The sequence below is a fragment of the Rhipicephalus microplus genome, chromosome 10 (assembly GCF_043290135.1).
Source record: "Rhipicephalus microplus isolate Deutch F79 chromosome 10, USDA_Rmic, whole genome shotgun sequence".
NCBI lineage: Eukaryota > Metazoa > Arthropoda > Arachnida > Ixodida > Ixodidae > Rhipicephalus > Rhipicephalus microplus.
In genome coordinates, this window is record NC_134709.1 from 68201634 (window position 1) to 68226234 (window position 24601).

General features: G+C 45.7%; 1 protein-coding gene across 1 annotated transcript in view; it reads right to left on the minus strand.

The window, feature by feature from the left end:
• Window positions 1–24601, minus strand: part of Trs31 (trafficking protein particle complex subunit 31) — a 587499-nt gene that overhangs the window by 174731 nt on the left and 388167 nt on the right. The window lies entirely within an intron of this gene.

The window sequence follows — 24601 nt, forward strand, 5'->3', positions numbered from 1 at the left end:
TGCAGGATACAAATCGTTCATAAATATATTACGACACCCTGACTCATTTTGTTATCACAAACGGTCTACGCGTTGAGGCGGAATTGCTTTGCCGCTACACAGATGTGACTGATGTGAATAAACACAAATGTGAACTTTTTTTCATTATTGACTTGAGGACAGTTGTTTATATTGGAGTTGTAGTGTGTACCAATTTATGGTATAGCAATAACTTTCTGTCAATTGCAAAACTTGCTCGTTGGGAGAGAGTTCGCCGTCGGACGTCTAGGATGAAATCGGAACTGATCGGGCGAAGCGCGACAATTCTGCAACATCAGACCAGAAACTTGTCAAAATGGTTTCTTGGACGAGTTGTTTAGGAGGGAGAATGAAGTCGCTCTACCAGGGTTTACAAGCCAACCAGTTTTGTAGGCAGTACACTCTAAAAAAAAGATATTCAGAGGTCGGAGTAAAACGCTTGTCCTCTAGCGTCCCTCCTATCCGGAGCAATTTTTACTCCGGACGTCCGGAGCAACATTTTTGCTCCGCTCGCCGGAGGAATCGCATGGCGCACCCAGATTACTTTAAACAGATATTTCACTCCGGCCGACCGGAGAAAGTGTGAAATGCCGCTGGAGTACTTTTTACTGGCATTTTCCTCCGGCTGGCTGGGCTGATTACGTGCTACCTCAGAAGTATTTTTCGTGGGTTTCTCACTCCGGCTATCCGGAGCTTTTGCGTGGTACCTCCGGAGTAATTTACGAATGTGCATCGTCCGGTTAGAATTTCAGTGAGGTGAACCAGTACTTTTTAAAGTGTTTGCTGCGCTATTTATTTATTGTATGCCGATCGTATCACGCATTGATTAGATGACAGAAGTCCCTATTTTCATGCAAGCACTGCAGAGGTACTGTGTAATCTTTTCCACACAGCTCTCGCATATGAAATTTAAGGAAACACGAGTTTTTATTCTTTTATTTATTCAACAAGAGGCGCCAATTCTGGATAATTACCCAGCATTTAGAAAAAGAAGAGAATAAACAAACACGCAAAAAGCCACCGAAAACAAAACACCAGACAAATCAGATGAAATCGCCACCACTCAAGTTTGAAGTGCATCGCTTCAAAATGAACCCCACAATCCTGCAAAACGATGCACGACAAACAAGGAAAGCGTGGCCACCGAGAACAACTATTCGGCATCCCCGAAGAACCATTCATCAGATTAATTGATGACGCAAGAGTTGAGCTGATTGCTTCCTGCATAATTTAGCAAAAAATTATACATGAGAACCGCAAACCATGCGAGAGGCACGAAACTGAGAACACTCAAGCCATAGACACTGTACAGTCTGCGAGTCTATGAGAAGCAACTTCTGAAAGTGTTCACACAGGCGCGCACACACAGACACAGACACACAAAGACAGGATGAGCATTCAATATCAAAAAGCACATCTGATGTAATCCGGTGTGAGACAGCCGCAACATGATAAAAACACACCTCTCTGGCGCCAACAAAGTTCAAAACTGGCCGAAGTTTTCTATTTATTTCTCAATCGATAGCTCTACCTTTGCTGAAACATTTAGGCTTAGAAAAATTGGTTGACGATTCAGAGTACTAAGTACTCTGCTATGGGAGAGCGTAAATATAAAAGCAATCTTTTGACTAAAATAATCTGATATCGTTACTCTTGTAAACGGCATCACGAATGCCTCTCCCGATAGTCTCCTATGTTTATTATATAATGATTCTCATTATTACTGTCACATTTTAGTGCGTGGTCGTTGTCATACTACTTGCAAAGTGGACCCTTGCAGTTTGCATGGTTGCGGCTTGTATTTAAGGTAAGCCTAGCTTCATCACCTTTGTAAAACAGTTTTCTAGACAAGTTGGCATTTTTTTATTTTTGTAATTTGCACTGCCGCTCTGTTTTGGCACTTGTCGTTGTGAACATTTTTCAAAGTAGTTATTATATGAGCATGTATTTCTTCAAGACGAACAGCTTCAATCAAAAAATAAAGTCCACTACAACGTGGCGAAATAAATAAGTAATAAACGGCAGAAACAATACGCCACGTTAGCCAACTACATTTTCACAGAAATAAGAGAAGGCGGACCAGTCTACTCAACGGAAAGGTTCGTTCGGAGGCCAGAGAAGGTGATGCAGGTGCACCCTGGCTTGAAGCAATTTTCTTTTTCCCTATTCTGTTCCCAAGGCAGTGTTGTTGCATTTCCGTATCAAAACTACGTCTTAGCACTGTTCACACTCCCGTCGTCTTCAAAAAAAAAAAAAAAAACTGCAGCCGCAGTCATGGTGGCTCGATTGAAGACAGATTAAAAAAAATGCAGCAGCAAGAATGATCTCTCCCTTCATCAACACAGAAAACACCGCTAGTTTTTCGAAAAGGTGCCTTCTCCTTTCTCTCTTTCTTTCACTAAAATGCTCCCCCCCCCCCTCTTAGAACGCTGAGCCGGGCTGCCATATGGGTTAACTTTACTACGCCCTTCCCCTTTTTACAGAAACGTCTAGTGCTGCACGACTCGTTCTGCCAAGCAACTCCTCTTTTTTCTTTTTACATTCCTCGTTTCTAGTTTCATCCGTTTGTTTGCCCCTCTCTTTTCCTGAAAGCCCCACGTCCCGCAAAGAGTCTAGTATACTTCTAGATTAATATCTCGGATATCATTTATCCAACCAAAATAACTATTTCACAAGTACGAGTGCGTGTACGCGTTCTAAACGTCTGTACCATTTACATTACCTTAACTCAATTCACTACATTTATAAAAAATTGGCACTGATTTTAGTTATTCAAGTTTCATTAGTGTTTTTATTGATATGGAACGTGGACAAATGTTACCGTTTATGTGTACTGACAAAACCAAAAATATCTTTTAACCAGTTAGGTTTACCTTTACCAATTACTAACATTTCATACCATCAACCTAAAGCTATATTTTCTATTGTTGCATATGTAAGTGCTCCAAGTATTACAGCGACTTAAATTTACCGAAGTTATTATCGCTATATTGCTGCGAAATAAAGGGCAAGTACAAGAAAGTGAAGAACCACAAGCGCTTGTGGTGTTCACTTTTTTTGCGCTACATTTACGCCATAATGAATCAGTACCGACTCGCTCACCTCACCGTTTTGCTTTATGTTAAGAAAAAAAAACCTAGTCAAAACAACGCATTATCGGAAGTGTGGCAGCTTGGGCTAGTTGGTATGGCATGACGATAGTTATAGCGCGAAAACAAAACGACGACACAGAGACAATCTTTCGTGTCCTTCTTGTCTCTGTCTCGTCGTTTTGTTCTCGCGCTATAACTATCGGCATTATCGGAATTCCGCTGGTTTTTCACTGACGTCTTGTGAAATTAGCCAAACATTGATCCCGTGTTTCGTTTATTAACCCGACATTATCGAATCTTAGCACTACCTGACAATAATAACACAGGTAATTCAAAGAGAGCTCACTCACCAATTTTTCGCCACACCAGCGACCGCCGGGTCCCTCAACACTCGCAATATCATAATGCGTCGTTCGCTGCCAGGAATTGCACACGATTACCGTTCGCACAACTGCCTTCTGTCGTTGATAACCTTCGTTGCGGCTTGTCGCTTGTGATATCCAGAGGGTGCTCAGAACGATTTCCTTTTCTCCAACGCGGCCGAACGTTTCGCACAATTCTCACTAAACCGGCTCAGTCTGCGCCATGTTGGTTTGTGGGGAACGGCCTCCCGGCAGCGAGGCTGCCTACGTAACTCCTCGAACAGCCAATGAATGCCAGTGAGCGATGACCCGGAGCACTTGGGGAGCATCCACAGAGGCAAACGTGATGCCTGGGAGCATTTTTTGGAGGAACCACGGGAGCATATTCAGGGGATTGGCCCCGTTTTCCTCTGGTTTCATTCGTCCGGTACTCACCGTAGGAAAACGGTGGAAAACGAATGTATTTGCTCCGGTACAATCCGGTTTGAATTAGGCAACCAATGCAGAGCTGGCGCATCCTTTCCCGATTCCTCCCGGCAGGGTATATTTTTCTTTAGAGTGTATTCATGGCGCAACCCGTAATTTTCTGCATCAAGATCACGCTAGCAACTCGACTTGCCGAGACTTCGGAATGTGGCGCCCGGTAGCTTTTATCCTAAACGTGCTTGTTCGGCGCAGACCAGCTGGCTCACGCAGCAGGTTCGAAAACAGAACACCACCGAGAATACTAACACCCATAGTTTCCTAATATACAATGGAGGAAACTCTGGTGCTTGTGTTTATGGGAGCTGCAAAGCACGGCGCTTCAGCGAGCTAGGGAATGATGGGTGGTACACACATTTGTCCATAATATTCGTACTTCTGGCCTGTTTCTCGCTCCGTGTGTGTTCGTGTGGCTTGCAGCTGTTTTTTCACGAAACAAAAATCAGAAAATGTTTGGCTGTTGCGCTTTACCGACTTATTCCTTTAGGCTTACTCTTTTGAATCGGGTCATGAAGTTTGAAAGGTTTCGTTCTTTCCTTCAAAACGACACCAAGATCATCAATAAACGAAGCCGCAAGAACGATTGGCCGCCCACAACTACGAAGATGGGGCAAATCCGTGTACTACCCATCATATCCATGGTCACTGAACAATCGCAGCGCCAGAAGCCCCTCTAGTTAATGTTGAGAAACTCTATGCTGAAACCTACCACCCGCTCTGACGTTTTGATCACCTGTTCAGCCGACATGGTGGGCTTCACTCGTGTGACGTAATGCTTCCTCCTTTCTTTTTCATTCCCACATAGGGGGGGGGGGGGGGGGAAATCTACACTCTTATCTCCCCAGAGTGGATGGTGTGCGTTAAAATGACCACACATTATTCGAGGAGCGGGACATCGAGTGCAAAGGTTCTTTAGAAAAGTCTGCATGGAGACCTTTTTTCGTGGGCTTGTGTACACCGATACCACACTCAGTTTTCGGTTTCCCAGTCACACTTGCACAGCAGCGACTTCCAGTGAGTTGGAACAGAGGTCCTTCACTGGTAAGGCGACGTGAGGTTTTTCCCGCCTTATGTATATCATTGCGCTTCCATTTGCAAATGACGTTATGCTCAGGTTGCCGTGTCGGGTGTACCCTGGTAGCGTCCTTGCATTCGGTAGACCGGCTTCTGAGAGGGCTAGATTTGGTATTTGAATGTCGCGCAGAAAAAGGTTTAGTTCGCACAGATGTTTTAGAAGACCGGCGCAGATCCATTGCATTATTAAGGGCACTTTTGAAGGACAGAATAGACCATGTAGGAGAGACACTGCCATTTTTCTAATGTGTGTATGTAGAAGAAGAGCAAAGTAACACTCACTCTAGAGCCAGGAATGCTTCCAACATGTCCTTCGTTAAACTCGCAGGCATCTTAGCGACGTGTGAACGTAGTGCGGTGAACAGAGCGCGAATAACGTGCTCGAGGTTTTCTTGCTGTTTGCTTCCAGGTGCTACTTGAGGTGGGCTCAGTGCATCAGCATAGGTGTGCTTGGCGGACTCTTTCGTGATGCACTTCTCACCAGCGTTGAGCACTTGCATTCACTCAGTACCAGCTCTTGTCGGATTTAGGCGCGGAAAATTTTCTGCGTACTCGTTGTCCGAACCGCCATGTTGTGTCGCACCGGACGTCTTCTTTATGAGCAATGTTTCGTTCACAGTCTTCGGGCCGAGGACAAGCGTCTTATTTCTTCGCTGCGCAGCTGTTCGTGCCGGACATTTGCCGTAGCTAGCTGGGTGGTCGCCGCCACAATATGCACATACAGGTTTTTCTTTACTTGTACACGTCTTAAAGTCTGAGGCCTTCCACAGTGCTTACAACTCTGTTCCCCACGACAGTGCTTAGCAACATGTCCAAAACGCTGACATTTAAAATAGCGTGGCGGTGTCTCCACGTAGTCTACAAGCTTGTGTCTGCTGAAGCCAAGGTTGATCTTCTCTGGGCGTTCCGAATTGGGAGCAAATATGAGAATCACAGTCAGTGCGCCTTGATTCCCCCTCGGGAGATGAAGTTTGGACCCGTCATATGATTCTTCTTGCGTGGTATACTCCCTGAGGTATCAGGTAAGTTAACAGCTCTTCGTCCGAGTACCATCTTGGTACTCCTTTTATAATGCATGTATTTTTCATGTAGTTGTGTGGTACACGGGCAGATATGGCAAGGCCGCAGATAGTGTTGTTCTCTAGAAGCATATTAGCTTGGTGTTCCGTCTCTATATCCAAGGGCAGGGCTCCCTGTGCTGTGAAATGGCTCTAAACTGGGGCTACACCGAGAATTGTTTCAATTTCCGAGTACAGGTCAATAGGATTCACTTGCCTCAATCTAGCTCCTTCGGATGTTGGAGCAATTAACACAGGAATACCCACCGTCCTGTCTTTTCGATGTCGCACAAGGCGGAAACAACCCTCGTCCATGTCTAGATCTGTGACGTTCGCCACGTTGTGGTCCCCGATGACAGTTGATTCGTCCTCTGATTCAACGCTGTGTTGTCGCTTGCAGTCATGTATGCTTGCGCAAACCAGCTGGTGCTTCTGACCTGGTGTCACACCTTGAGAGGTCATGGCGGCGCTCTCACTGATGCTTGTTTCGGTTCTTCTAGCACCTTTCGACGTGGTGGGCGGCGCAGCACCCGTCGGTCACCGATACGGCAGGTACCTTATCGAGTCGTCCGACGTCTTGAGCAGTGCTGAGCCGTAATATGAACAACAATAACGATAAATGCAGACAGAGCTACTTAGTCAAGCAGCAACAACTGCGTCATCTTCTTCCTCCTTCCTTTGCTCACGGCACTTCACGAAAAGCATTTTTTTTCTGCTGATAGGCGAAACACGCAGAAAGCACAGGCTACAGTACCCGTGTGGTAGTACGCACTTCTGGAACCATAAGTTTATGCAGACGAGTGTTTTAGCCCACAATCTTCTGCGAGAGTTAATATTTTGCTGTCCACCAATGAGGTAGGGGATATCAGTGCTGAAAGCGTATTGCTGTTATGGGGAGGATCTACGCATGCCTTTCATCTATCTATCTATCTATCTATCTATCTATCTATCTATCTATCTATCTATCTATCTATCTATCTATCTATCTGTCTGTCTGTCTGTCTGTCTGTCTGTCTGTCTGTCTGTCTGTCTGTCTGTCTGTCTGTCTGTCTGTCTGTCTGTCTGTCTGTCTGTCTGTCTGTCTGTCTGTCTGTCTGTCTGTCTGTCTGTCTGTCTCAATTCTTCGCATGTAAAGCGACAGTAACTATTCAGCCTCTTATTCCGTACCAGTAGTTGCGCACGCCTTTGTGCTCCGTCGGCCGTAAGTCATGAATGACGGGAAGACGTGTAGGTGCCATCAAAAAACTGAGCTACGTGGCACCGACCGTAAAATTGGAGATAGCAGTAGCAGTCTAGCTTTGGTACGGGCTTGTTTGAACCACGTCGACGCGTAACATGAAAAAAAAACGAAGATGAAATGGTGCGTCAGAGCTGTTTCGGGGATAAGGCATAAACAGACCCATCTCAATAAGCGGAACACCTTCGTCGTTCTCTGTGTACGATCAGCGTCGTAAAACGATGGATGCTCCTTTTTTTATTTCTTTATCTTATCTTCCGCGTTTCGTATGTTTTTCTCATCTTGGCTCGTAAAGGCCTTCCGTATCGTCGTAACGTGAATGGTACCAGCCCAAAACCCGCATACTCTGCATGCGCCTGATCGCGGGTGGTGGTTTCGTATTTCGCGGGAGCTGCACGCACGAGTCGGAAAGCAGTTGGCTTCTTGGCAGAATACTTTTTGTGTGTGTGCGTGGGCATCAGCACTAGCAGTTCTCTGGAGTGTGGAAAGTTGGGCAAGGTGGTAAACGGTCATTATGTTCAAACTGAGCGATGAGGCGATACACGAAGAAAGAAGCTTAGGCGAAAAAGCGCAGTGTCTGAGCTGCTTTATTGAATCGTGATTATTTCTTCGTGTATTGTCTCACCATGTGATTCGAATATAATCCTTTGGAAATCCCTTGAGACCGTGTCCACAGCGGCTACTGCGGACGTCCAAGTAAAACTGTCATGAGTGTTTGCTGCCCTTCTTGCTTCGTGAAGGCGAAAGAGTCAGGTTCCTCATCAAACGCAAACATTCACCGTCGTAGTCAGCTGCGTCGCCAAGAGTTGTGCAAGCAATAGCCACGACACGATGACTTCTCTATTGCGTCCGTGTTAGCGCACCCTGTCATCTAAAATGACGTCGACATATTATGTCATCTAGCCGCCACAGATCACCAAAACATGTGATGTATACGAAGCCACGTGACGACGTCACCAGATGGCATCGTCGCTAAGATAAAGGTGACTTGATCTCGGGCGCAGTGCAAAGCCATGTTCGGTGTAAAACGCTTCCAATGCTTGCGGTCTTTGAGGCTGGGTGAAATCGTGTATGTGCAAAATGCTTGCAATATTTCTACAATATTGGAGGCTATATAAAGTCATGTTAAGTGCAAACTGCATCCAATAGCTACCGTTGCAGACACGGTTCATGAGGTGCAGAAAGCTTTGAAAAGAGAGGTTGGATTACTACATCGAGGGAGAGAAAAGAAATGTTAGTGGTTTTCACCTCAGTGCTGTTTTATACGAAGGCGTCAAAGGAACCCTGTGAGTTCTAAAGGCGGAGCTGTTTTCAAATCGTTTTTGGGGGGTCTAACGAAGCAAGCTCTGATGATGTTTATGGAGATGTGACACTGTGTGGTCAGAAAATAGGAAAGGCGACAGTTATCCCAGCAGATTGGCTAACATAGCCGTCTGTAGGGCGCGCTTACGTCAAAAAGAAGTCTTTTTCATCTATCGTTCTTCGAGCGCCTCAACGATCAGGTCTTGTGTGGAGCGCCCTAAATAAAACCAGGCGTAAAAATTTTTTAAAAATCTAGAAACGTATAGCGACAAATACACAGGTGGAAATATAAAGAAAAGTACGAGTAACAAGATCCAACATATAGAAAAGCAAGTCTGGGAAAACTAGAAAAAACGGAAAAAAGCAGAGGAGCATGGAAAATGCAAACCGAGAGAAACAAAAAAAAAAGGGGGGGGGAGGCTGGCTAATAACCGCACCTCCTTCAGTCTTTTTGCCTCTTTTTTTTTCGGATTATCGCCACTATTGCGAAGCTGCGTTAATTTTATTTCATTCGTTTTCATTGCCTAGACTGAATATATAGCCAGGTTAGCGGTATATCAAGGATGCAGAAAAGTTCCTGTATGAAACCTCCCGCTCCTGCTGGGCTTGGCCGTAGTGTATGTATAATATTCGTTTACTGATTGCTCTAATGAATAATTAACTGCTCTTGGGTACCGGTAATTTAGTAATGTACTGGATTGCTTGAAGTGAGTAGCGTTAAATACTGATTACTCTTGACTTCTACATCGGATTTCTGCTCTAACAATAGCATAAAGAATTCGCCCTGGCAGATAATAAAACTAAAAAGAACAACGTAATTTCATCGTTGAACTCGTAATTTTTAAATTAATATCCTTGATTTCCAGAAATAGTCATGATGTAGCGTCATTACTTTTGTACGACTGCAATTTTTATGTATTTATTACATTTATAAATTTCTGGAAAGTAATCAGTAATGTGACTACGAATAGAAATATTCTTGCCATCTCTCATGTCAGCCTTCGAACCTGTCATCTCCTTCAACAAGCAAGGAGCATGTAATGATGTGCTGTTATTAGCTTTCTCTATCTATGCTTCTATACAAGGCTCCAAACGAAGGCGTAGCCTGGTAGCTTCTCGCAGCAGACAGCCGAGCCTTTTCTTTTTATTTTCGTCTGCATACACCTTTACGTCTTGTCGTCTGCTGCGGAATGCCGGGAGCCTCGTTTGGCATCCAGCGCATGCGTACTCGCGTGTATGTGCGTGCGTCTATGCGTAGGCGTAGGCGAGGGTGTGTATGAGAAAGGGTGCGTGGCATCGACTATAGTGCGTTCCATCGAATCTGGCAAATGGATGGGGCGCTGTCGAGTGGCGAGCCAAGCTTCCCGTACAGAAACGACGTGACAAGACAAAGAGACCGAAGCGCCGTACGAGGAGGACGTCGAAGGAGAAGATTGGATGGAATGTTGCATTCGCTCGCTGTCGACGAGAATACACGGCGTTGCGCTGCGCTGCTGTACGCATCGGATGCTGTGCGATTCTTGCGTTTTGGTGGCAGGGACCACGTGCGCGCTTTTTTCGCGGGCGATTCTGGAAATTCCGTGATTGTAGCGTGTTCGCCGACCATCTATGTACCTCTTCGTTATGACAGATTTATTCGACAGGAAACTGGGGTTACTGATGTTTTTTGGCGCGTATACCTTGGCGGCACATTTGTTTCAGATGAAAGTGTGTTTTTTCGTGGCATCATGAATTTTGGAGAAAATGGTGGAGCAAAGGCAGCGTATTAACCATCATGTAAATCTTTAAGTCAGGGTGAGGTAAACTAGAACATTGATTATTATTCATTGAGAACGCGTTCGTCGCCATCCTTCTCTTCATCATCATATCAGCAGCTGCAGACTCCGCTTTTGTATCCTCTGCAGGAGGACGGATTTTCCTAGAAATCCCTGATTTGCCAGGTCATTGTAACGAGTGGCCCTGCATATAATAATTTTTAAAACCATTTTCAGAAATTATTAAGAACTCTTTAGCAATTTAAGAATTATGAACTAATTCATTCTTCACTTGCGGATTTTGCCATTTACGCAACGCCAATGAGTCTACTAAGTCTGGTTTATTAAAAGGGTCCTCTAACGCTTGAAAACATCGGTGCCGACTACATAATAACTCGTAGTAGCGCTCGCCAGAACTACTGCGAGAGGAAGTGACGCTGGAAGGTTGCCGCCATATGATTGGATAAATGTAATGTTTATTTATTTATTTATTCACAAAACCCCCACAGGCTCCATCAGGAGTATTCTGTGAGGGGGGGGGGGGTATATACAGTGCATATTCACATTTAAATGAAATAGCTAAACATGATTATACTCGTTATATAACATAAAGATAACGTTATATAACTGTTAGCGACAGCAGGCATGATATGCAACTAATGAAAAGATGCAGAGAAACTCATTTGTAAGCGTGCAACATATAACAAATAATACAATATACATCGAAGACCAATATACATGGTTTAGTGGAAAGTTGATACCACTGGTGATGAAAAAATGGTTGTTACTTCGTGACGAAAGAATACGGGATCATGAATGTTGACAACATTATCGGGAAGACGATTCCATATTTCAAGAGCTACTGCTAATGCTGAAGAGTTGAATGCGTTCGTGTGCCTTCTGTTTGTGTCACCTTCATACTATTTGAGACGTGCAGTGCTGCCTTTCAGATCCTTGCGTTAATGGGCCTTCTGCACGCTTCTTGCGTAATCTGTTATCACGTAGTAATGGGTGATGCTCGGCTGTTCAGCTGTGCCCACGTCCTTGGCATGCATGAATGTTGCTCTCCGATCGTGACACTTTTACGTCGACCACGCTGATTGTAATACAATCTTTTGCATTGTATGCCGCTGCTCCCTTGCATCTCATGTCTTCCTCACTGCAGTTGGTGTGTTCTAGTGTCTGCATGAGTAGTTATGTCGTAGGCCCGTGTGCTCAGATTTGGGTGCACGTTAAAGAACCCCAGGTGGTCAAAATTTCCGGAGCCCTCCACTACGGCGTCTCTCATAATCAATTATTGGTTTTGGGACGTTAAACCCCACAAATCAATCAATGCATGAGTAATTGTATCCTTGCACGTCTTCTTCCTTTGTCATACTTGGGATGCATGTTTCTTGGTATATTGTTTGTGTGTATTTTGTATCATATGTCGTATGGCCGGGGTTTGAATCTGATCTCAGCAACCGGGGGGCCGCAGTCACGAAATGTTGTACATAGTCCACCTCGAAGGAACAGTGACTGTGGTGCTCGGCTGCTGATCTAAAGGTAGCGGGTTCGATTCCAATCATGACGGTCGCATTTCGACGGCGGGGGAATGGTAGGCGCCCGTGTACTGCGTCATACCAGTGCACGTTGGAGAACATCAGATTGTCAATGTTTTCAGACCCCTACCCTGATAATCCACTCACATTCATAACGTGCTTTTGGCACGTAAAACCTTAGTTATTATAATTACGAAATATAATCCCTGAAAGAGATAGCACAGGGAAGAAGTGGAAAGCTGAGGTACTGGGAGTTTGCATAGGGCTTCCTCCACCGTTCGAAGAAAGGTGTTTCCCGCTTCTCATAATATCTCTTGCAAGAGTCATTTCTAGGACAAATATTTGCACAACGTCTTCAATGTTAACCCCGATCGTGAACACACAACGTGACTGGGTGGGGCTCCTAACAAAAAAAAAAAAAACGCCTAACACTAGTCCCGTCTCTGTAGCTTACACAAACAACGCGTTATTGATCGCGACAGGCGAGAAAATAATGCATCTATTTATCAATTTCACGAGAAGCTGGAAAGGCTTAAAATAAATATCGGACGGAAACCGTCATATGCAGGCCGCAAGTGAAAAGTCAGTGGACCACGTCTTCGAGACCACTGTCGTACGAGATACGCTGAGGAACGTGCATGGTACTTTCGAGTTGGTAAGATCTCGGAGCAGGGCTAAACCTCAGCGTTAGTGTAAAGAACTGTCAATATCACGAGAGCAGTAACTCGCCCGGCCCGCGCTGCGTTTGTCACCTGCCTCGTCATCTACTCGGCCCTGAGAACGAGAGCGCCAATTTGCCTGGCACAGGATGCCATAACTCGGATGATAGAAAGAGTACAAGAGAGACGATGAAAGACAAATAAAAAGAAAGTGAAACTAAGAAATCGACAAAAATAAAGGCAACAAAGACAAAATGTAGAAAGACTTGGAAATGGACAGAGAGAGAGAAAGAAATGAAGAGCAACAGACGCGAAAAGAAACAGTAAAAAATAAAGAGCAAGACAAGGGAAGGAGAAGGAATAAACGTGTATATACTGCTCGAAACGGTATAGCGGTACAGGTTCCCCTTTTACCCTAACTGGGAGGCCTCCAAGAGTGAAATATAGAAAAAGAAGACGAAGAAACAAAGAGAGAATAAGAAGATAGAAAGAAATAAGAATTAACAGTGAATGAATAAACTTTGTTTAAAGTATGGTAGTTTCCTTCGGGCGAGGCGGAAGGAAGAGGGGATTAACCCCGTTCTCTTCCCACCCCCATCGATGGTGATGGCGGTGCCTGAGATGACCGCTGGAAGTCAATAGACCCGACGGCATCTTCGACTTGCCGGACGGCCCAGAGCTGGTCGGCCAGCTTGTCGCTGGTGAGTGCTGCCTCCCTGCGGGAGCGACGCAGCCGACCCGCAGCAGTGACCGCAGCCGCGGCGGGGGCCGGCCTCTGGCGCAGTTGTAGCAGACATAATTAGCCTCGAAGTTCTTCGAGCTGGAAGTAAGAATGAATTTAAAAGGAAAAAGGTAGAAACAGAATTAAGTGGATAGTGAGAGAAACAAAGAAAGAAAGAAAGACATATGGATGAAAAACAGATACAAATACATATACAAAGATGAAGAAAGGAAGACAAAAATGAAGAGAAAAAAGGAAGGCCACCCCAACTCTGCTCTTCCTTAAGACTTGGCACGTTTTTTTTTTTTGTTTTTTTTTTGCACACCACCACATTAGACAGTGTGCAGCTACCTTATTTTTTTTTTAACATTTTGACATACTTAGATAATCGTTTGAGAACACTTCAGCTTTGCAACTAAAGCGATGAAATAGCCCACATTTATAGCCGTCTCATAAAACTTGAAGGCAATTGCAATATAAACCAAACCAACGATCCCGCTAACCTTGTCGGAAGTGGAGCAGTATCGACGCAGGCTCACTTAGATAGCTTTAACAGCTTTTTTTTCTACCACATTTAGAATAACTATGAAGAGACTGAACCACACCCCCTCCCTCAACAAGTACATCTTGTCACGTGTCTTATGATGGCGGTGTTAATGTTCACTATGTGTAAGTGCCACTGTTCCCTCTTGCATAGGAGTGGCAGGCTCAATAAGTACGGAACTATAGCGCTTATCCATACCTCCACTGTTCGATAAAATATATAAATGAAAATGTGATTCCTTTATTGATTGATTGATTGATTGATTGATTGATTGATTGATTGATTGGTGATTGTCATTCCTTCAGTCTTTTCTTAGTCTTATCTGACAGTACAATCATATAAGATGTCTTAAATGACGTCGACAGAACAGGTAGCTCAGTTTTACTGCGGTCCACAAGCACCCCACATACAATCTTGCTCACGTAGACGGCGCCACTTACCGTCTTCTATTCCGCTGCTTGGGTTGCAGTAATGCACGCAAAGGCAACGAAGCTTTGTTCGAAACGATTGCAAACACAAAGCTAGAATCACGTGCGTCGCCCGAACGTCCATTGTGTTCACCATCGCAGAACGGCCAAATGTACGGTTCGGTGCGTATACTTCCGCTGGCCGAAATAGAAGTGGTCCTCGCCCATGAAATGCGGCCTATAGCGTAAGTCCAGACGGAGGTATGTGGGCTAAACGCCGACTCACGTACGAAGTGGCATCAGGACTGACAGGAGCACCTAGAACGCGGTACGCAAGCGTGCGTATTAATCCAAAGGCGGTGAAGCCGCCTTCGCGACCTCAACACAGAGGGCGCCCGTCACGCTAACGATGACGCCGTTAGCGATTTATGCGCCATCTTCGTTAGCGGTTACACGACGCGTCGCCGACAAATGCGATGGCGTGGCGCGGAATTCTGACAGGTCTGCCTATTTCTTTCCTTCTTTCTTCATTTATTTCCTTCTTTCTTTCTCTCTTTATTTTTATTTATCGTTTGCATATTATTTTTTATTCGTTTGTCTGGTTCCCCCCTGGCTGCAAGCCTTGTCGCTTCGCGGAACCTGCCGCCGCTGTACATCTAGTGCAGGGACTCGTAGGTGGCGCCTAGCTTCTACGGCAAGATTTCAAGCACGTTGCACGTGAACTTGATGCGTGCGTGCCATATTGCCTTATTGATATTCATGTGTAAGGGTCAATTCAGGTCTTAAATATTGCACACAACAGATTCCGGAGGGGTGCGTGGATAGTCCGCTGTGAATTCGCCCATACACTAGCACGCGATTGACACAAAACATACATACATACATACATACATACATACATACATACATACATACATACATACATACATACATACATACGTACATACGTACATACATACATACATACATACATACGTACGTACGTACATACATACATACACATTGTAACACTTGTACGCTTAATTGCAGCTGCAGTGCGAATGGCATTACGACTTTAATAAACAATATTTGAGGCACTATTATGCCGCTTTTGAATGGGCTTTGCATTCGCTAAAGCGTGTTCATTTCGCACGCGCTTGTTACTTGCACGTTGACCTGTCAGTAAAGTTAATGGTGAAATCGAATATCTTTTCATGCAATCTTACGCTGAGCACAAAGCATGCGTTCTTTCTTTATTATTGAGACGAGTTGTCTGTACAGCCACATCTGCTGTACCTTGGCCTAGAAAATTCGATAATTAATCTTGAAGACTGTGCGAATAGACGCGTGTACATTACTGCCGAAGTATCAGGTCGCAATTATAACGCAAATGCAAGTGTTGCTTTCGAGAGCTGATGGGTCACACAGCTCACGACGGTGACTTAATAGTTTCGAGACGCTTGGAACCAGTTTTAACGGGTGCCAACATGCTGCTTTTTTTTTTTTTTCAGCGCTGCCATTTCTGCTCAACACGAAGTGCTTTGGTTACTACCGCGGGCTCGCTCTATTCGCCTGAAGAATGAGGACCGAACCTCATAAGCGCGAAAATGCACGCGACAGCGACGAGCGACGCGACGTAGATCGTCTTCGCGCGATCAGTCGCTTGCGCAGGCAAACCTAATTCACGCGACGGCTTCGGCGAGCGAACTTCACTGTTGCTGGCATGAGGCTGTCTACTCGCACCAAGAAAGTCGCGTAGTGAACGGTATGCAATTTAAAAATAACATATATTGTTCTGTAATGGAACGAAAAGTGTCTATGAGTGCTTTGCAGTACTTTTTTATATGCACATGCGTAAACATTGCGTTATTTCTTGTTGCGCATACGTGACTCGGGCAGGGTCACGTGCACCTATGTAGTCTTTGTCTTTTCCGGTTTTTCGCTATTGGCTGCTTGAGCCCAGCACTTCCGGGCGATGAGCGACGGTTTCCAAATCTGGAGAACCGAGCGATCGCGCAAAAACGAGCACGCGACACGTCGCGCGAATGCCCTGTTTCGTCGCTCGTAGCATCGCTCGTCGCTGTCGCGTGCATTTTCGCGCTTATGAGGTTTGCTCTTGAGCGTACCCGCTATAGCAACTCCGAGTAGACGACGGGGCGCGGATGAATACATCGCTAAGAGTGTCCGCTGTTACTATTGGCTAAGCAGCCCCGTATCTCCCACTGTGCTGCGACCAGCTTATGAATTGCTGTGTTCCTAAAGTGTGCTTATGATTCTGTGCATGCTTCTTTTTAGGAGCGAAATTCCTTAGGTCATTGGTCGTTTCCTCGTCTGTAGTAGTAGTAGTAGTAGTAGTAGTAGTAGTAGTAGTAGTAGTGTAGTAGTAGTATGTAGCTACATCTAGTTTATGAGCTGCTCAATAGATGGCGTTGTGTGTGATTTTTCTGAACTGATAAATGAGAGCTTTTTTATTTACTTTTGGACATACAAATATATACATAGACACATATTTGTCCTTGGAAATAACGTGACAAGACGGTGTTAGTTTTTTCACCGCACATCCACGGAGTTATTCATGATGAGTGTGGCGAAGCTTCCGTCCGTGCGTCCATCCGTGCATGCGTCCGTCCGTTCACCCGTCCATTCATTCGTCAGTGCTACTATCCGTCCATCCATCCGTCTGTGCTTCTATTCATCCGTCCATGCGTCCGTGCATTTGTCCGTCCGTCCGCCCTTCCATCCGGACGCACTGACGGATGGACACATGAATGGACGCTTCGCCCCACTCATCATCACCACTCCGTGGATGTGCTGTGATTTTTCCTCTGCCCCTTTTTTTTCGTCCCTTTGTCCCGTCTCCCAGTGCAGTGTTGTAAACAGCACGTGCGTCTGGTTGACCCTTCCGCCTTCCATTGTATTTTTTTCTCCCTCTCTTCATCTGTTGAGACACGTGTAATAAGAGTTTTCTTATGGTTATCTCACATTTTGCAGGCGGCGCGCCATACAGCCTTATTCATTCGGTCACAGTGAATAAGCCGACAAGGAAAACAACTTTATCCCGCAGCTGGCGCGATTGACGATATCACGGTGCGACATAAAAGAGTGTAGTTTCCGGGCATTCACCCGCGTCCTATATATGGCGTGCCTTTCGCGCTCCATCACCCCCTCGTGTCACCTTCGGAGCCCCTGGCAGCTGCCTCTCTGGCGACGCGGAGCTGTTGCCACCCCAAACTCCGACCTTCGCCTCTACAGCGTGCGAATGCATATACGTAACCGGCCGGGGCGAATATTCGGACAGCCGAAGAATTCGGAGCAGTTTTTCAACTCGAGAGCGGGAGGGGAAAATGAAACGAATCAGAGACAAAGGCTGAGCGGTGGTGTGATCTAGATAGAAAGCGAGACTGGTGTGATGCTTTAACAGCGCCTCCTCTTATTTGTTTGATGCCAGCTACATGCGCCCGATCCAACAGTTCACCACCCTCTCTTCCAGCCCTTTCTTACTCTCGCGCATCGCCTAGCCTTAGCGTGTTCTTTGCGGTCATGGGGGCGAAAAACCATCGCGTAGTGACCCATGACGGAAATCATGTGAAGTAATTTATCGCTCGTTTGTGTGCAGATCCACGAGGCGGTGTCTTGCATTCCTCGTGTTCAAAATGTTGGCGGTCACGGTGGCTCTGTAAAAGGTATGGTGTATTGATTGATTGATATGTGGGGTTTAACGTCCCAAAACCACTATATGATTATGAGAGACGCCGTAGTGGAGGGCTCCGTAAATTTAGACCACCTGGGGCTCTTTAGCGTGCACCCAAATCTGAGTACACGGGCCTACAATATTTCCGCCTCCATCGGAAATGCAGCCGCCGCAGCCGGGATTCGAACCCACGCCCTGCGGGTCAAGGTATGGTGTATTGAGATAGCGTGTCGCCGCTCGTGGCGCTATAGGGAAACCGGTGGTGAAGTGTCAGTGCAACGATACTGCATGCTAGGACTTTAAGAGCGCCGTGATGCAACGGTTGCACTGCTTCTAGCCACTAAGAAGGAGCACGAAGGAACAAATCTGACGGACGTATGATATTGTAGTGGGAATGACGTTTTTCACGTTTCCGGGGGTGAGTGCTCGAGAGCGAGTGTGACGCAAGCAGTGCTACCCCTCAAGTAGCGCCGCATCACGACAACTTCTTGAACTAAGGCGGACCCATGGCTCTCGTCGAGGAGCACACGTTTGCATAACTGAAAGAAATAAAAAAAAAACGTGGGTTTTAAATACACAACGCCGCGGAAGGAAATGAGGACCGACAAATATACACACAAGTCGGCCATTATATTTAAACTGAAGATTTCATTTTAGACACGTGACATAAAAAATTAAGAACATAAAAAAAGCAAGAAACAATACAGATATGGATGTCACCATTTTGCTGTCAATGCAAGCGGCACGTGCCAAGCCACGCGTTGCGCATGCGCCCTTCCAAGAAGCCTATTTCCTGTTTTTAGCGAAATTGAAGGCACACTTGGCGTAATGTTTATGCTGCCCTTGCCTGTACGGACACATCAGTTCTTTAGCAATGTAGCTATTTAAGCCAGCAGTAATCTGTCCAACGGGAACGTAAGACATCCGGTGGGTCTGTGCCACAGTAATCGGCAAGCCACAGCACCGATTACAGCCGGACATACCAAAGAGAGAGAGAGAGAGAGAATAGAGAGGCCATGTGAGAGAGAAACAATGCGTCGGAACGAGAAAAATACAGAAAAAGACAGGGAATACATAAAAATATCGAAAGATAGAGAAAAACATAGACACAGAGAGCAAAAATATCAAGTATCATACACAGAAAAGAGATAGACAAAGAGAACAGGCAGCCCCACAGAGACAGAGAGAAAAAGTGACAAAGTGAGATGTAGAGAAAGAAGTAGAAAGAAAGGGGACGCGATATATAAAGAAAGAAAAACTGCTTACTTTATCTTTCGCGCTTGTGATTTCCGGTTGATTTCTACTTTCTATATTTTTGTCTACTACATTCTTTCCCTGGATCTTTTGCTCCGTGTTCCTTTTCTTCATCATTTCTTCCTTCTTTTCCTGTTTCTCTCTTTCTCTCTCTCTACTTGTTCTCTCGCCCACAAAGTCATATCCCGTACAGGCGAAATATCATATCCGTACAGGCGAGTGAGACAGAAGATGAAGAGTGCATCTGCTGGTCTATGAGCATGAACCACAAAGGAAGGTGAAGAACAAGAGCATAATCATTTGTTGTTGTTGTTTTTTTTTCGCGTCACGAATTAACAGGTACGCTCTCGAAGATATTCAGTATTTTTAATACGCGTGATTAGTTTTAGGTAAAAGTGAGTTGTGCAGATTCCGTAACTACCACATATTCCCACTACCCTGACATTGTTTAGCGTATCACAACCTTTTACAAAGCGACTGTTTAGCCCCTAATCATGACTCCCTGGTGTTGAGGATAATCGTTTGATTATATTTCGGCAAGAGTTACATCACACGTGAGCAGCAAACGAAGATCACAATTTCATGGCCAAGATCATTAAAGTTATTAGAGGTTAGGTTGTCATTGTTTACCTGTTTTGTCGGGTGTACTCATAAATTTTCTTTCATACGTTTGCACATGTTCTCAGCAGCATTAAGCTTGCGAATGAGATACTACCCCCCACATTATATGTCTCTCTGGAACCGGAGTTTGAACTCAATTGTAGTTTTAGATCATCACAGTTGTTAATTCCCAAATTAAATTGTTTTGCCCCCATGAAGGCCATTTAGTATAATACAGCGGATCACAAGCATATTGGTTCCAGGGAACCCTGCTAAGCTCCACTTCGGTGCCAAGGTACCTTCTCCCTATTTATTGCAAGCATTTCACATTCGGTTCCCGCTTTCCGTGCAATAAATTAAAAAGCAAGGATATATAACAGGCTATTTACTGACATGTAATTGAACTCGCTTTTTTTGCACCAACAAAACTATGTGAGGCACTACAGTCGCACTGAAGGCCAGCCGCATATTGGCTGCCAGATTCATCCGTTACTGCGCCTATTTTTCAGATAACCTAGCTTCTATAATGCCTGCTCACAAGCATATGCTGTTGGAAATGGCACCATGCGTGCCCAATGCATCCTCAAACAGATGTGTGAATAAATGAACCGTGTGGCCCGTTTTAAGGAGTCCGGCGCTGGCGGAATTTGTTTCGCAGCTTGCGCATTTCTTGTTATGCACTGTTACGTGCTTATTGACACCCGGGCTTGCGTAATCAGGGTTCTTTACATCGATCACACCTCGCGTTCGCCATCTAGGTCACTTGGTGGTTGCGAAACGATGGAAAATTTATCACTGGGTCACGGAACTCCTGGGCGCTCCGCGGGACCCTCCTAGGGGCTCCTCAAATTCGAAGTTGGTTATGCGTACCCCACTTTTACAAACGATCTTCTAGGAATAAATCAAAAGAAGGCACTCGTCCGGGAATTCGGCATCAGCGCCGTTTCAGTTTGTGTGTGTATGTTCGCGCCCGTACGTGTACTTTACGTTTTTTTTTCTCCACTGCCTGTTGCTTTACGCAGCCTTTTGATTACGACACGTATGCTACGGCACCCAACATCCCCAACGTGCAAGCAGAGTCACCTTATCAATACACTCTCCTAAAATTAACTAAAGGAGATTCTGGCGCTGCTATCGTGGAGCACCATGGGGATTGGGTATGACATGGATTTGTCTAGTCTTCGGGCTTGCGGGTGGCGAACGCACTCGTGGCTTCGTTTATTTCGTGTTTTTGTTTTCTAACGAATGAAACGACAAACTGTTACGAATTTCGTGAACTGATTTCAAATGACGATACTAAAAGGTGAATGTGGTGAGGCGCAAGTGCTGAACGTTTGCCGATTGTTGTTTCGTGACAAGCAGCTTCAAGTCAGCGAAGCCAGAATGAACGTAAAGTACGAAGACTAGGCAAATACATGGAGTACTATCCATATTTCCCATGCTCGTTGAAGCGCTATGCGTTGCACCTCTCATAAACACTAGCGCCAGAGTTCCCTCTAGTGTATATTTAGGAAACTCTGGGACTTTCATCACGTTTTCACTTTTCATCTATCTTTCTGTTCTTGTTCATTGCGTACGAGTAAGTGACAAAAATATCCACCGAACTTACGTCATTGTTCTAAGAGCTCGTTCAGAATTTTGTGTTCGTGTTGCTAAGATAGCCGTAATTTACATTACAGTTACATCTAATGACTTCCACTACACGTTCCTTGGCATGATTGTCTGTTTGATCTCATTAATATTATGTCTAACAGAGAGAACGACACCTTAATTGTACACTTCTTTCCTTCGCTGTCTTTAGTGTAATCTTTATTTGCTTATATCCGGCAATCAAAGCGGAATGTTCAGCGCAGGTCTGACGTCTGTATTGTATACACCTCTCCGCTTTCGAGTCGAACACTGGAGGACATTCGCTCCCCGTGTTTTTCGGCCGATACAGTCAAGGCACGAACGATGCCCTGAGTTACGTTCGTTATATAATACCCCGCACTTCGAGACAACCGCAGATCGATAACGTACTTAAATGTCCGGAAACAGTTCAGAAGTTCCGTGAGTATTTTGTGCGCACTCCTCGCTAAACTTCTTCAGCTGCCACAGTCGTTTATCTTCACGTGTCTTCTTCTCCCTATCTGGTTCATCTCAGACGCCCTCGCCTTATCTGCACCGCGCGGTCAACCCCCCCCCCCCCCGCTCCCCCTTTTTTTCCCCGCCACAAATCTGCAGAGCAACAAGACCATGTTCTTTTCAAATCTCTCGGGATTCAACTGTATCTTTTCATTTCGTTTCTGGCCTGCGTCTGCGCTTCGCTACGTGTTTATCTGAGAGTATCGCTTAGGATGCTCTTCTCACTAGCTCGCTTTTCACCTGTTTCCTTATCTACGCTAGTCTTCGTCTTCTCTTATTTATTATATTGCCGGAATTCCCAGTCGCCGGCGCTGCGGGTGGCACGTATAGGCGTATAAACGAGCGTTCAGTCTCCTTCGTTCGTGGTCTGTCCTAGGACCGCTCTGTTCGTGTCACTGTTGGAGAAGGAGAGTGCGCAGCGGAGAGGGTGAAACAGGAGGAGGCCACCAACTTCTCCTTCTTCGTCTCTCGGCGCTGGCAGTGAGTGATTGCGGAACGGCGACTTCGCTAACAAGCGTGCGAGTCCGCCAATCTTTATAGTCGAAAAACCGTTGCCCCGGTGACGCTTGTTTACTATGCTTTCGCTTCTCTAATTTGACTCGAACAGCTGGACCGTTCCTGGGCGTTGGCTCTCAAACCTACAGATTGCGCGTTAAACAAACCGAGAAAATATCGTCAAGAACAGAATGGCCCATGACGTTCCCTTTGCGGCTTCGTCTCTATTAAGGCCCCGAGAATTCACCAACATGAGCGGATGGGATGGGGCGAAAGAAATGGAGATTCTTGGTATATTTCACTCGGTAACTCCGTTAACGCGCGGTCAGTTGTGTTCAGCGTCAGATAATGTCTCAGATAACTTCAGTTATACTTTGTTTCGGCCGGTACAAAACATTTAAGGTGTAAACTTCGGCGCAAACCAGAACGGACCAAATGAGACAAGCACTGGCACTGACTAACGGTGACTTCTGTTGGGTCCACCCTGGCTTACGCCCAAGTTTTATCCTCAAAGAACAATGAGGAACATCGAAAATACTTTCTGCTTTTGCAACGCTCGCCCCTCGGTCAGAGCCTTCTGGTGTCGATTCCGGTGCTCCCAGGTGCCGCTTCAGGTGTGGTCGCCTGGTTGTCCGTATAATTGCACAACGATATTTGATAACGGCCTACTTATTTCAGAAGTACTGGTGTCCAAAGAGAGGTAGCTGCACACTCTAAAAGGCTTTCGGTAGTAACTGCACAATTAAACCGAAAAAAAAAATGCCGCCCGCATCTTCCCACGAGGGAACTCGAGTAAATGTGTCGCAGAGTGGTGTGGATATCGTTCGAATGTTGCGTAATTTGGTATGGTTTCAAAATGATTTATTGTTATTTCGTCTTTGTTATTTTTATTTACTGAATGTAGGAGAAGCGTTGCCTTCCCAAGAGTGGTGCGACGCTGATGTGTGATCCAGCACCTACATATACGGGGTGGCCAGTGAACGCTTATGCAGCTCGAGTGGTCGGTATTTACTAGCAGACGCTGCTTGCGTCGGCCTTGTGGGGCGAGAGAGAGAGAGGAAGGGGGAGCAAACAGTTCGATGTTGTCTTGAGGGGTGCGAGCCTTTGTTGCATCGCTGCAGGGGAAGAGGAGAGCCCTTGGGCAGGTTGGGTGAGGGCAAGCATTCGTGAGGTCTGAAGGGGGCGGCTGTCTCTTTTGCAGCTCCCTGCTGACGCCCATTCCATCGATGCCGGTCTTCCTTATTTACATCTTGGAGGTTAGCTGGTCAGTGGCTGGTATAAGTTAGCGATGTTTCGAATACTAGTACAAAAAGAAAAAAAACAGTATTCGGATTAGGATGTTGTAAGGAAGAGGTGTATCTAACCTTGCGGAATCGGCAGGCAACTGCTCTGCCCAGTTTTTTTTATTTACTAAGTGTAATAGGCTAATTTATTTTTCTTTTTTTAACTAAACACGGGCATGCTCTTAGATAGTCGCGCGTAACGCCACGTAATACTGCAAAGGTCGGCGGCCTGTGTGCTATTCCGCATTCAATGCTATAACGGTCCCCTGTCTCACCGCATTATTGGCGCCCAGGGACCATCGGCGTCCGCAGGGGGGTGAAAAAGGGGAACTCGCCCATCCTTTCCGGCTATTACTGCGCTTGTCCCCACCCAAGCCACACTGCAGCTCTCCCAGCACCACCGCATCCGCCTTACCGCAACACAACATGCAACACGGATTTGCATCTCAAAAGACAAGGTTTTACCTACGCTCATGGTAACAGTACATAATAAAAGCATAAGGTTGTACAAAGAAAAGGAAAATCACAGCATGTCCACGAAGTGCATGATGATGAGCGGGCGAAGCTCGAGGGGATCATTCGGGTGACCGCGATTCCCCCGTACATTGTCCACACTCGAATATGCAAATCAGTGATAATACGTGGGTACAGTACATGCAATGTTGTTTTGTTGGTTGTCATAAGGGTCAGGAAGGAAGATAATGTGTGTCTGCAATGTGCGCGTCATTCATCGTCATCTTAATGGCGTATACTGGGTATATACCTCGCATTTGTGTTGCCGTGATGGCAAAAAGAGAATGTGTAGTCTAGAGCGTGCTTATTCTTCATCGACGTCAGCGTAATCATCGTGACTTTCACGGAGGATGCCGGACATGGTTCGACCCTAAGGAGCTTCGCCCCTAAAAATATTGGCCCCGAATCTG